The sequence below is a fragment of the Galeopterus variegatus genome, unplaced genomic scaffold (genome assembly GCF_000696425.1).
Source record: "Galeopterus variegatus unplaced genomic scaffold, G_variegatus-3.0.2 Scaffold9904, whole genome shotgun sequence".
Classification (NCBI taxonomy): Eukaryota; Metazoa; Chordata; class Mammalia; order Dermoptera; family Cynocephalidae; genus Galeopterus; species Galeopterus variegatus.
Window position 1 is genome coordinate 39,823 of NW_007736015.1, and position 14,109 is coordinate 53,931.

A 14,109-nucleotide genomic window follows, 5' to 3' on the forward strand; every position below is an offset into this window, starting at 1 on the left:
ATTTTGTGTGACGTGTGGTGGAGACTTGGAATCCGTTTTTCCAGATTGGCACCTTGAAATAGACATGCCTGGGGGGGGGGGATGCGTACGGGTGGCATTAAGTAGTAGGTCCCGTTGTTTGCAATATTTTAGCTTTCGCGGCTCCATAGAAATGACTAAATGAAAATTGGATTATGTTTTCGAGCAGTGCACCAATGGCAGAAAATTCCCAAGTTAGGGTCAAAAACAAGGGCAGTTTTTCTTTTTCTTAAATATGCTTCAATATGTGATCAAATCTCTTAGGTATTGGAAGAAGCCAAACCCTTAATAACTCAATTTTTTCAGGACTGCAAAGACAATTTTCTAGGACTGACATTTAGTCCCAAATGTTTTAAAGCCATTTTCAATATCTTCATCTTGCCTGATAGTAGGCTGCCCATTATTATTATTATTATTTTTTTAAAAGATGACTGGTAAGGGGATCTCAACACTTGGCTTGGTGTTGTCAGCACCACGCTCAGTCAGTGAGCAAACCGGCCATCCCTATATAGGATCCGAACCCGCGGCCTTGGTGTTATCAGCACCGCACTCTACCGAGTGAGCCACGGGCCGGCCCTGCCCATTATTATTTAAAAATTATTACTATTAAATCGGTTTCATTTGAACTTTAGCCACAAGGGGGGAAATCATTATTTTTGAGAAGAGGGGTGCAGTTTTACTTGAAGAACAAAGATTGCATTTTGTGATTGCAGGAGTTGTCTAGTTTCAGAATAATATTGTAATAATTTCATACTTTCATGTTTTATATTTCAGAAAAACCTTTTACATATATGCTCCCAATCTAATCTTCACACATCTAGTTTACATTATTATGAATTGGGAAAACTCATAACATTAAACTGATAGGAAGAATAGTGTTTGAATAAGCCCAAGTGAAGTCAAGACTTGACTTAAGTCCTAAAATCTGAAGAGTATGATAGTTAAGGTTCATGAAACATAAGGACTTTTCCTATAATTGCTTTGTCAAGTTATTATAGAATGTTGGTTGATGAGACAGATAAAAAGTGTAGACCTTGTAGAACTCAAGCCAATAATGATAATAGCATTTATTGAAAACGTAGGATGGGCCAGGTATACACTTTTTAATGTTTTAACTCATTTAATCTTCACAAACCCTATCAATTGATTATCCCCATTTCACAGATAAGGAAATTGAGCCTAGAGGGGTAATAACTTATCCAAATTCCCAAAGCTAATTGGTGGCAATGCCTGGATTAGGTGCAATGCTGGTTGTGGGAACTACAGGCTGACTGTGTGCAAACTTAATTTCCATTAGGCAAAGAACTATTGTAAATAAGATTACAGTGATATATTGGGTAGGCAGGTAAAACATATGACATAAGAATTTCCATTTTAAGCATTTTTAAATGTCCAATTGCATGGAATTAATTACATTGACAATGCTGTATAACCACTACCTCTGCTTCCAAAGCTTTTTTGTCATCTTAAACATAAACTCTGTACCCATTAAGCAATAACTTCTCGTTATTCCTTCCCCCCTGTTTCTGGTAACCTCTAAATTATCAGTTTCTATTGTAGCTTTTATTCACGCTCAGGAATTTAACTATTCCCTGTATGTTCAATGATTCTCAAAAATATAACCTGAGCCCTGACTTCCCACTTCTTCCCACTTTAACTTCAGTTCTATATTTTCAAGTCTGTAGACTTTCTATTTCAATATATACCACCAGCTTACATTCAGCATGTTTGACACTTAACTAATTTTCTCCTAATATGTGTACTTTTCCCGACAGCCTCTTTTTTAAAAATATTTTTGGCAGCTGGTGGGTATGGGGATCCAAACCTTTGACCTTGGTGTTATCAGCACCAACAACCTCATTTTTTATTAAAGATTTTATCATTCTTTTAATATCTCAAACTAGCAAACTTGGAGTCAACAGTCACTCTTGATTCACTTTCATATTCCATATATACAGGCACAAATTGTTACTTTCTTCTAATGTTTCTTATTTCATCTTCTTCCCTGCATAACTCTTGCGTGTTCTGTAGACTAGGATCAAGAAAGTTTCCTTCTGAATTATTGCTAGTCTTGTTAGTCTCCAGTCTCATCTACTTCTAGAGAACCTAACTGGAACACAAATTAATTCACGCAGCCAAGGTGAACAGAATTGCCATCTAAGACCTTCTCACACATGACCTGTCATTGTTCTGACCCCAGGTCTACTTCACCAAAAATTTATAAAGCCCTCAGTTCACTGGCTCGATCATTCTGTGTCCCAATCCCGAATCCTGAGAGAAGAATCTGATTGTCTCAAGTTATGTTTTCTCATCAGATCATGGACCACTGGCCCACCTTTGGAGTGCTACCCTTAAGAAAAATTTATAAAGCCCTCAGTTCACTGGCTCGATCATTCTGTGTCCCAATCCCGAATCCTGAGAGAAGAATCTGATTGTCCCAAGTTATGTTTTCTCATCAGATCATGGACCACTGGCCCACCTTTGGAGTGCTACCCTTAAGTCAAGTCTCTACTCAACTCTTGTCAGGGCTGGAGCAAGATGGGTGGGTGATCTAGGCTGGCTAATAATTTAGGGTCTGATTATAGCTGACATCACAAATTGATGGATTTAACCCAACTACATCTCACTACTAGCATGTCTCACTCCTTGAGGCTAGAAACCTACAGACTACATTTCCCAGAAGACCTTACAGCTTGGATTCATAAAACCTAGTTTCTGTAAAACAGATGCATCTTAGGGAGATATGGAAGTTAAACGTGAACATTCCGAAGTGAAAGCTATATTTTTGCCACTTCTGTTGTTTCCACTGGCAGGTGTTGGTATTTTTGAGACAATTCTAGCTGAGGTCCTATCATTAAGTCCCTAAATTTCATAGGGAGCAGGGCATTTATTTTGCTGATTCAGATGATAGCAGTCAGCTGCTATTGAGATGGCTTCTAGGCTCTCCAACTCTACAAGTGTGGCAGACACATGGTGCTCATTTTGGGATAGTTCAATAACAGTGTTCTGGAAGTTGTTCCTGAAATTGCAGCCTCAACCCTGTTCTGCCACCCTTCTAGTGATTTTATAAACCCCTGATTTCCAACTCGTAAATCCCTTTCTGTTTAAATTAGCTAGTGTGAAATCTGTTTTTATGATTGAATTCTAACTGATACACCTTTCAAAAATGTTCTTTAAATATTTGTTTAACACTATTTCATAGAAACAATGAAAAACTAATTTTCCATCAATTAAAATTATAGACAGGTCCCTAAGCAGTGTCGATATTTTGAAACAATTTGGCAATATATATCACGTTTCTCTATAGTTTCTTTTCTATTCTATTCTGTTTTCATATGCAATTTTTCTGAACCAGACACCTTCTTTGGAGACATATTAAAAGGTTTAAAATTTGTATTCTAAAATTGTTCCTGGCCAACAACACTATTCACGAATTACTTGGTTTTAGATTTAGTCTACTTGATGAATTTTATTAAATTGTTCCTGCATAAATGCAAGGCAAACACATCTAACAGACTTAGCTAGACTTCGGGAGGGCTGTGAGGCACAGTGCGGACAGGTCCTGGAGGAAGACTGGTTTCAAATCGCAGCTCCACCATCTGCTACTTGCGCGATCTTAGGCATTTCCATTTCCTCATCTGAAAAATAGGTTTACAAACAATGACATACAATAGTTTTGGGGTTTAAATGAAATAATACATGTAAGACACTTGTTATAGGGCCTGGTATATAATAAGCATCCAATAAATGTTAGATTAATACTATTGTTTTTAGTTTTCACTTTTCTGAACTGTATTTCAAGCAGGGGCAAGTTTACATTCCTCCACCTGTGTAAGAATTTACCTATGGAAATTTTAATTGCTTTTATAGTTACTAATTATTCCAGTGATATTTCAGTGTCCCTTATAAATAAATGATTTGGGCAACTGCCCAGCTGTCCACCTTTTAATCCAGCTCTGGCTTTGGTTAAGTAAGAGCAGGATCATGTGAGTATCAGAAGCTAAAGGAGAGGGGAGTTCACTCAGAAAAGGACCATGGCAGATATTGCAATGAGTGACTTCTCTAGTATAGCCCTCTTTAATTTATAAAAGTTTTATCACTTTGTCACTTTAAATACTCACAAATAAATGTCACATACTTTTGTAGGCAATGCAGTTGAGAATCGGTCTAGAAAAAAACAAATGATTGGGCCCCAAATTGAGAGGCTTAAACGTAGCAAATCAGATATTTTCTCATATTTTGGGAGAGGAGGAGGAAATATACTTGTATCAAGGACTCAAGTTTCATACATTAATAATGCTTTATCTGGAACTTCACAGAGCACCTTAAAATCTCTCTTTTATTTGAACCTTGAGACAAACCATTTAGTTAAGCAGGGAGGTATTCTTATGCCCATTTTACAAATGAGAAATCTGAGGTTTAGAGAAGTTGATGGAGATAGGCATGGTCACACACATAGTTATTGGAAGAAGCAGTGCTTGGACCAATTTTCCTGATTCAGATCAATGTCTTTTATAGTTCTTTTCTTAAGAAAGTTTTCAGAATTAGGATAATGTAGTTATAGAGTACTTCTGCTAACTTATTGATCTTAGGCTAAATAATATGATCAGAACTGTCATTTGGAAAAACACTATGTTCTTCTAGGGTTGTCCTCTTGTAGAAGGTGAAAACTAATATTATTCTCTTAAGTTTCCTGGGAAGGTTTATGTTAAACTTTTAAAAGCCATCTCTTTAAAAAGAATGCCAGATATAAGCGATTTTTGAAACCAAAGTGAGGGCTTGCAAGTCATTTAAACACTCAATTACTTGGGGAGAGTCTGAAATGCCTCGGGATGGGGTTATTTATAGTACTACACTGAGAGCCAGTATATATATTTATTGATACAGGAGTGGAATCCTGGCTCTGGATCATTTCCTGACTTGTTTGAGAATCTGGGCAAGTCATTTATTATGTGTGTATTTTGAAATTATAGCCTAGCCTCAAAGGTGTACACTGTGAATAAATGAACTTCTATTTGTAGATCTTGTTTGTTTCCCTGATGAAAGGCATATCAGTGTTGATAGTTGTGAAGCATAAAGATGATGATAGTAATAAAAAGTATGATAATATCAGTATGTTGAATTTATGCAGAACCGTTGCTTTGAGAATATTTGGATGCCTCTCATGTAGCATGTATTTTGTAAAAAACCTTTAATTATAAACAAGAAATGTTTTCTTATTACACAAGAAATCATTTTTGTAATTTTTAAGTGCAGAACTGAGAAAAAATAGGTTCTCATTTTATGTCCTCCCATCTAATTCCCCTCACTAACCACAGTTAATCACAATTAATAGTTTTTTTTTTATATCCAGACCTATATGTATACATAAAAATGTATATAACTGATGGAAATATTTTATAAATTATTGTGCCACACATTTTGGCCTTATCAATATGCCTTGAGGAGAATTTCATGTCAGTATATAAAACTCTTTTTAACAGATGCATAGTTTTCCACTTGGTTTATTTAATCATTCCCTTATGGATAGATTTTTAAGTTGTTTCTAATCTTTCAACCTTAGAAACAAAGCTACAATAAACGTTCTGTGTAGTATACATCTTTGTGCATCCACATGTACTTCTGTGGGTTAGATTCCTAATGTGCAATCAGTGGTTGTAGGGAAAGTGAAAGAAAATGGTCAGGGCCTCTCAGTTGTTCAGAATCTTGTCAACTGTTTGATGTATATATGCATGTGTGCCCAGGTGTCCTTTGGTTATTGTCTAATGTAATTGCACATGTGCACCCAGGTGTCCTGGGTTATGGACTTAAGTATAAAGGATGAATGGCTCTGATCCAAGGGGCCCCCTGCCCCTGGGATGCCCCCGGTGGGGCCACAAGAAGGCTACTACTGCTACTGGAGGCTATTGCTGCCAGGGCCTCTGGGACCCTCTGGGAGGCCACCACTGCTGCTGCTGGAGGCTGCTGTAAGCTGTGCTGCTGCTGAGGTTGTTTAACAATGGCTCCTGGGGCCTTTCCCAATTACGTAGTTCATGGACCTGCGTGTGAGGGGTCTGGTGACCCAGTCTGTACAACAGGTTTGAAGGGTTTGAGCCCTAGCCCTGACAATGCAAATGGAAACTTAGTATAACTAAAATAATGAAATGTTTGGCTTTAGCGTAGCTATTGCTGTAACCCGACGATTGGCATAGTCACATAGCTATAGCCTTAACCATACAACTGGCATAGCTGTTTTAGGCTTCTGGGCAGGTAAAAGAGCCAAACAATTGGCGTCACTCCTGCTCCCAACACTGGGGATGATTATGATCCTGATGGTGAGTTGGGGGAGATTATGCATCTCCTGGAACAACCTGCTCATCAGAAAGTGAAGCATGAGCAGCCTGTGGGACCAGGTGGACTGGTAGGCAACCCACAAGTGACTCAATTCACTACTTATGTCCCATCTACCCAGATCAAATTGGTTGGCTTGGGGAAATAGTAAAGCAGCAGAAACAGGGAAAGCCCCTAGATGCCTGGCTGCTGCAGTTAGGGGACTTAAAGGTGGATGGTGTAATGTGCTCAGAGGAGATTTAGTAAGTGCATGTCATATTTGTCTGAAGGCAAATGGCTCGGAGGGTGCCACTTAAACCCGATGGCTCGCTGGGTGCCATGTAAACCTGAGAAAAGAGTGCCACATGCAGATGGGCAGATGATCCAGGACAGGTGCCCCTGCATAATTTCAAGTATGTTTTCACCTGGTGAAAAGGTGGAAAAGTTAGCCTCTGTTACTACATGCCTGTCTCTGTGGCAGGGGTTACAGGATAGCCGCAGATATGCACAGGGGCAGGGCAGCCACTCCTTGATGGAATGAGTGAATGCAGCTGTCTGAACTGTGTGGGCGAATACTGCAGAACTGCCTGAGACTGTGAGTGAATAGCTGGTGTAAGCTGAGCTGATTCAAGTGATTCAAGAGCTGCAGACGGGGCAGCTAGATGCTAATAGGGAAGATAACAGGAGAAGGCCCTGAGGGCATTTCAGAAGTTTGGGAGAGCGCCCCTCCCATCACAGAGTCAGAGGCTTAAGAGAACTAAGTTTCTCTGGAGGACAGACCTGGGGCGCCTCTGCCCTTGGGAAACTGCTCCCTGCATCCCAACTGCTCTGGCTGGAGCAACACTGCCTCAGGCAGCCCCAAGTATGATTCGTGCAGCAGCTCTGGAGAGCACAAGCAGGAAACCTTAGTGGCGTCCATGCTGTGTTAAGTTTGCAGGCCAGCAGAACATGAGAGCAGTGGAGGTGTGACAGCCTCCACCCAGATTTCAGAACATGTATGAAAAAACTGGGGGACTCAGGCAGAGACTTGCAGCAGGGATGGAGCTGCTGCAGAGGTCTTCTACAGAGCAATGTGGAGCAGAAAAGTGGGATCAGAGCCCCCACAGAGAACCCGCACTGGGGAAATGTCTAGTGGAGCCAGGACAGTGGGATTGCCATCAGGAGCCCAGAACTGTGGGGCTGCTGGCAACGTGCAGTGCTGGCCTAGAAAAGCCGCAGACACCAGGGCAGCTCAATGGGCTGCATCTGGCAGAGCTGTAGGAGCGAGGCTGCCCAATGCTTTGGGGGTCCAGATGCCCCAGTATGCTTAATGTCTGCCCTGCTGGGTTTCAGATTTGTATGGAGCCTGTTTTTCTTTGTCTATTACTCCCTTTTGGAATGGGAATGTGTACCCAATGTCTGTCCCACTGTATCTTGGAAGCAGGTAAATTTGTTTTTGACTTTTACAGGTACAGGGCTGAAAGGAGTTTTGCCTTTAGTCTCAGAAGAGACTTTGGACTTTTGAGTTGGTGCTGCAGCAAGCTAAAGACTTTGGGGACTGTTGGGGTGGAATGTGTAATATGTGAATGCGAGAGTCAATTATTCTCGCTAAGGGAACATCACAGAAGATCTGAACGTGTAGACTATACAGCAAAGGACCTCCAAATTGGGGGATTGTAGAGAAAGTGAAGGAAAATGGTCAGGGCCCCTCAGTTGTTTAGAATTTTGCCAAGCATTTGATGTAAATATGCACGTGTGCCCAGGTGTTCCTTGGTTATTGTCTAATGTAATTGTGCACGTGCACCCGTGTGTCCTGGGTTAGTACTTAAGTATAAAGGACAATGTCTCTGATCCACGGGGACCCCCCTGCCCCCAGGATGCTCCCAGGGGTGGGGGTGGTGCATGGATAGGCTGCTACTGCTGCTGGAGGCTGTTGCTGCCAGGGCCTCCAGGACGCTCTGGGTGGCCACTGCTGCTGCTGCTGCTGCTGCTGAGGACTGAGCTCTTGTCATCTGCCAGTGGCTCCCAGGACCTTTCCCAATTACCTGGCTTATGGACCTGCATGTGAGGGGTCTGATGACTCAGCCTGACATGTGAGGAGTCTGGTGACCCAGTCTGTACAATGGGTTTGAAGGGTCTGAGCCCTGGCCCTGACAATATAAATGGAAACTTAGTATAAATAAAATAATGAAACATTTTGGCTTTAGCATAGCTATTGCTATAACCTGACAATTGGTGTAGTCCCATAGCTATACCCTTAACCATACAATGGTTTAAATTTTAAGCCCCAAATCCTCTGCCAATATACCCTTACATAAATAGCATGTCCTTATCTCCCATGCCTGTGCCAACATTGCTTTGTATATTATGTCTTTCTAAATTTTGTAATTTGATAGATTAAAAACTCAGTTTTCATTTTCTTGATTACTAATGAGGTTGAGCATTAGTGACTCCAGCTCTCTTATGATTACTGTTTGCATGGAATATCTTTCTTTTTTGGGGGGGGGGGACTGGTAAGGGGATCACAACCCTTGGCACGGTGTCATCTGCACCACGCTCAGCCAGCGAGCGCACTGGCCATCCCTGTATAGGATCCGAACCTGTGGCTTTGGCACCACCAGTGCCGCACCCTCCCAAGTGAGCCCCGGGGCTGGCCCTGGAATATCTTTTTTTATCCTTTTATTTCCAGCTTACTTGTGTCCTTTTATTAAGGTGAGTGTCTTGTACAAAATGAAGGTGAACACACAAAAATTTGTACTTGAGTGTAGAGGATTCTTAAAGCAAATGTACTTCATAGGGCCTGGTTTTCCAAAGCCTTGCACTTTTACATAATGACCTTGCAAAGGACTGGAAATTTTCCTCAGGCTATAAAGTCTCTGGTGTAAGATAAAGATTTGTGGCACAGCAAGGTTGCTGGCTCAAAGACAGACAAATTACTGACTGAGATATAAAGATACTGGAAAATTGCTGGAAGGAGAAGGAATGTTTGCTAAGATCAAGCATTTTTAATGGATCATTTAATTGTCTAATGGAATTTCATCTGACTTGTTTCACTGAAAGTTACCAGCCTATATTGCTAAACTATAACCCCACCTGTGTTCTCTTGACGTAACTTCCTTATCTGGAAAATACATGCAGGAAGAGAACCCCAACTCGGGGTTAATTTCCCAAGGAAGAGATGCCTCTCGCTTGAGGGTTCTGGGGGAGATTAACCACTTCGGGGTCTATCACTGCTCAGAAGAGATGGGCTTTGGGCAATCCTTTGTGGCTCTGTCACCCAGGGGCAGTGGGGTGACAAATCCGTGGGGGGCAAAGCAACACATGAGTGGTCATAGCAGCATTATTCATAATCGCCCAAAGTGGAAACAAACTGGATGTCCATCAACAAATGGGTAGATAAACAAAATGTAGAATATCTGTACTATTGAATATTATCCAGCCATAAAATTTAATGAAGTACTGATACATGCTATCGCATGGATGAAATTTGAAAGCATAATGCCAAATAAAGGTCACATATTGTATCATTTCATTTACATAAAATGTCTAAAATAGGCAAATCCATAGAGACAGAAAGTAGGATTAGTGGTTGCCAGGGGCTGGGGGAAGGAATGAAGAGTGACTGTTAATGGGTACAGGATTTCTTTGTGGGGTGATGTAAGTGTTCTGTGGTTAGATAGTGATGATAGTTGCACAAATCTGTGAATATACTAAAAACTACTGAATTGTATTCTTTAAAAAAATGAATTTTATGGTATGTGAATTGTATCTCAACAAAAAATGAAGATAAAATAGAAACATTTTCAGATAAACAAAACTAGATAATTCATCACCAGACGACCTGCAATACAAGAAATGCTAAATGATGTTCTCAGGGTTGACAAAAACGATATGAGATGGTTATTTGGATCTATAGGAAAGAATAAAGATCTCTGGAAATGGTAAATATAGGAGTAAATATAAAATACTATAAATATCTCTTTTCTTCTCTTAATTTCTTTAAAGGACATAGGGCTGTTTATAGTAGTACTTATTCAATATAACATAGGGTTGATAACTGTGGAGCTAGGGCTAGGGTCTGCAGCTCACAGGCCCCTCCATCCCATTCACAAACCCTTCACATGCAGGTCTATGAGCTAGGTAGTACAAAGAGAAACTCTGAAACTCAACTGCTACCAGCAAAGTCCAAAGAAAAACTGAGCAGCTGCCAGCAGAGTAAAAAAGCTCTATTTTTAGACACAAGCTCTGCCAACCAGCTCTGTTAACTAACTGAAGAACACACAATAGCAATTAACTAAAATGATACATTGGTGCACACATGCACTAACTCCATCCACACATGACTTGTTTACAAAGAAATGAGAATGTGCTGATCAACACCTAACCAGACCTGAGCTGAGGGAGCCTGACTAAATTATCCTATTTTCCCCATAATAACGAACATAGGCATAATATAGTGGATTGAATTGTGTCCCCACAAACTCATTGAAGCTTGAATTTTCTCCTAAGTTTTATGTGTTAGAAACTTAGCCCTCACTGTGACTGTTTAGAGGGTGGGAAATCCTATTATGGTAGTTGAAAGGTGGGGCTGTGAAGAAATTATTGGATTGTAGAACCATGCCATAGTGAATGGATTAAAAATGGTGGTGGGGGCATGTTTCTGAGGGCTTTTCAAAAGAGGAGAGCCTGTCTTTCTCTCTCTCTCTCTCTCTGCTCTTTCTGCTTCTACCATCTTTCAAAATGAGACCCCTGGTCACTGTTGCCCCCACGAGATGGGCTTTGGACTTCCCAGCATTAGAAACTATAAGCTATAAATTTTGTTTTCTTATAAATCACCCAGTTTTAGGTACTTTGTTGTAAGCAACAAAAACGGACTGATACATGTAATATACATGATAAAAATAGTACAATTTTTGGAGTATAAACTATAGTACTTCAAGGTTCCCATATTTAACAGGAAGCTATAATAATCTTAAATAGATTATGATAAATTAAAGATGCATATTTTAACCCCTAGAGCAGCCACAAAAATAATAATGTAAAAAGGTATAGTAAAATATCTATAGAGGAATAAAAATAAGCAGATTATTCTAAAAAAGACCAGAAAGGAAGGACAAATTTAAAAAATGACAGGTAAAACACATAGAAAGAAAATAGCAAATTTTGGGTTTGTTTTGCCTTTAAAAAAAGATTTATCCAATCTGATAATACCTGTATTTTAACAGGAGTGTTTAATCCATTTATATTTAATGTAATTATTGATATGTTTGAATTTGGTTCTGCCATTTTGAAGAGTGATTTTGGTTCTGCCAATTTGAAGAGTGATTTTTATTCTAGCAGGCAACAAACTTGACTGGACTCAAACTTCAAAGTATCTCCCCTGCAGCTGAAGCAGCTGAAATCTCCACTCAGTTATTTCAACTTCCAGCTACTGCTTTTTTAACTGGGCTGCCTGGGATCTCCCTGGAACATGCATAGTTAAGCAGTAAGCTGGTGACTGGGGGGGAGGTTATGTGCAGATTTAGGGGCTTAAACCTCTGAAGTACTCTCCCTTCCAGGATTTCTCACCTAACTTAATATATCTTCTGTTAACCCTAAATTCTATCCTTGACATCTTGAACTAGTAAGACTGTAGTTTTATATCCCCTTTGAGCAGCACACATATTAAGGACTGCCCTTTGGCAAAAAGCCACAGATTTATACATCTCACCAAGTGCAGTTTCTATCATCCAAGGGTCAACTCCCTCCCAGTTTCTTCCTGCTTTTGGTTGCTCTCTAGTGCCTTCAAATAATTTAAAAATGATTTTGTCTAGATTTAATAATTGTTATCTTAAAAAGGATTAGTATAACTAAGCTACTCTGTCACAATGGGCAAATGAAAGTCCATAGTTACTGATTTTTGTGTGTTGATCTTGTATCTGACCATACTTTACTAAATATCTTATTAGCTCTAATATCAGTTCAACTGTAAATAATATTTTATTTTCTCATTTTTATACCTCTTAATTAATTTTCTTGTCAAATGGCATTGTCTACAATTAATAGTACAAAATTGATGATGTAGCTGTAGAAACCTTTGTCTTGTTTCTGATTTTATACTTCCAATGTTTCATCCTGAAAGTCTAATATTTTCTGTAGGTTTCTAGTAATTCCTTGTGAAGAGGTTTTTCTTTTTATAAATCAGGAATAAGTATTGAATCTTTAAAATACTGTTTTAGCATATATCAAGATGAACATGTGATTTTGGTCCTTCAATCTGTTTATGTAATTAATTACATTAGTACATTTCCCAAGGTTAAGGCATCCTCTCATTCCTGAAATAAACCCTATTACATCATGATGAATTGATATGAAAAAAAAATGCACTGCTAGATTTAATTTGGTAATAACTTATTTATAATTTTTTCATTTATGTTTATATCTGAGAATGGCCAGATATTGTCTCTTTGTTATCATGGCCTATTGTGACTCAACTTTGAATATGCTAATCTTCAGCACAAGTTTAAGTCCGCCGTCTTGATATAATCTACTGTAATGTCTCATTATAAGATTTTTGTAGAGGTTGGTATGAGGTAAATAGTAATATCACCATTTTTTTATATGGGGTAATTCAAACACACTGAGAATGGTAGGTGTCATAATATACGTCAGTGACTAGAAAACTACTTTTAGTTTAATATTTCTTATTTAAGAAAATACTACAATTATTTCTTCAGTTTCTGGGGTTGGGAGAAGAGCAATGAATATTTAATTACTCCTCTGTTCCTCTCCAGTTGCTCTTACTAATATCCTTCTTTATTTCTGTCTCCCTCTGTTTTTACTAGACCAGGAATTATCTGAGAATATATGACCAATGGATTTCCAATCTTCCTTTGATCACCAGAGAGTTTCTAGGAATGGATCAGATATACTGTCTTGGCCAGAAGGTGTTAAACACCAAATCTGAAACTTGTTCAGAGAAGAAACACTGGGCATAAACACGATCTGTGCTGGTCATTTACCCATTATCCCATAGCTCCAAATCTACCTTCTGTATTTTTCTCTGTGAGGCTGGGGCTAGTTATCCTCAAATTCTGTCTCCTACACCCCTTTGTCAGCTTGGTTCCTGTTAGGTTCTGCCAATAGGGGCAGTAGGGAGAGACTGGGAGGCAGCTAGGTGGGGAGAACAGACTTCCTGTTCTTGCTGTTTTTGTTAATGTTGCTTGCCATGCCAACAATGCTTTACCGGCAGTGGCACTTACCTCCAGCAGTGGCAGTTAGTTCCAGACTCCACCTTCTTTCAGCACTGCTGGAACCAGCCTCATTGTTTCCCCTCAGAGATTACTAGAGGCAGCCAGACAGTCCCACCTCCTCAGAGGTTTGAGCCCTCACTCCATGGGGTCTATATTCTGGGCTTCTAGGTTCTGGTTACTTCATTCTCTACATTTTGCTCCTCCAGCCCTAGAGATAGTAGCTGCTTCCTGAAATTATTATTTCTAGGTGACCTCAGGCTTTGCCTTTTGCATTTTCAGCCCTCTAACACCTGTATAACCAATTTCCCTATAATAAATTCCCTCTGTCAAGAAACCTAGTGTGGCTTTTGTTTATATGACTAGAATCTAACATAATAGGGATCAGTTCATTATATGTCAGCTCAATACTACTTAGGTATGAAAATACTATAGCCATTCTTTCTATTCTTCAAAGAATTCTGAGATTGATTTGTAGATGTTCTTGGCCTTGAATGAAGGGCTTAGTTCGTTGCCAAGGAAAAATAGGATTCTGGTAAGCTATAACATACAGTAGGATCATGATTAATTAAAG